This window comes from Mustela nivalis (assembly GCF_964662115.1).
Source record: "Mustela nivalis genome assembly, contig: HAP1_SCAFFOLD_444, whole genome shotgun sequence".
NCBI lineage: Eukaryota > Metazoa > Chordata > Mammalia > Carnivora > Mustelidae > Mustela > Mustela nivalis.
In genome coordinates, this window is record NW_028136211.1 from 23,911 (window position 1) to 24,966 (window position 1,056).

A 1,056-nucleotide genomic window follows, 5' to 3' on the forward strand; every position below is an offset into this window, starting at 1 on the left:
CTACACCAGCCCTCCTTTTTTTTTTTTTTTTTTGCCTGTGCAGGTAGCTACCTTGAGGGCTGCCGCCAAATCATCACTTCCACAAACAACCATTCAGAAATTTCTGGAACTCATATCATTGCTGGACTTCTGGCATAAGTCCATTGTTCCTGGTGGATGCTTCCAGTAGTAGGAAATGGAACATGCTCAATGAGGGCAGGGGGTTGTGTTTTATTTGCCCACTGCCATATCTCCAGCACCTAGAAAGGTGCCTGAAACACATAGCTGGCATCCAGTAAATGTGTGCAATAAATGAGTGAACGAGACAAAAATAGATATGCACTGGTAGACGTGGCCTGTGGAGTACAGCTTCAAAAGCAGGGGAGTATTGAGAGCCTTCATGGTAGGTTGCATGGCACTGAGTTAAAGAAAATGGGTCCTACAATCAGACCAAAGGTTAAACCTCGAAAGTTGTGCGATCTTGGACAAGTCACCTACAAGAACAAAGACCCCTGTCTTCTATTGATAACAGCTGGGAAGAGAGAATCCATTTCAGAACGAAAGGGGACACAGGACGGCTGTGTATGACACTTATATTGTGGTCAAGATGGCAGTGTAAATTCACTTCATGGGGTCCCACACCATCATCCCTCACTACCATTTGAAATACATGGTAATAAGAGATGAAATATATATATATATATATTTTTCAGTGTAACAGTATTTGTTGTTTTTGCACCACACCCAGTGCTCCATGCAATCCGTGCCCTCTCTAATACCCACCACCTTGTTCCCCCAACCTCCCACCCCCTACCCCTTCAAAACCCTCAGATTATTTTTCAGAGTCCATAGTCTGTCATGGTTCACCTCCCCTTCCAGTTTCCCTCAACTCCCTTCTCTCCATCTCCCCTTGTCCACCATGCTATTTGTAATGCTCCACAAATAAGTGAAACCATATGGTAATTGACTCTCTCTGCTTAACTTTTTTCACTCAGCATAATCTCTTCCTGGAAGAGATTATATATATATTTTTAAAAGATTTATTTACTTACTTAATTATTTGACAGAGAGAGATCA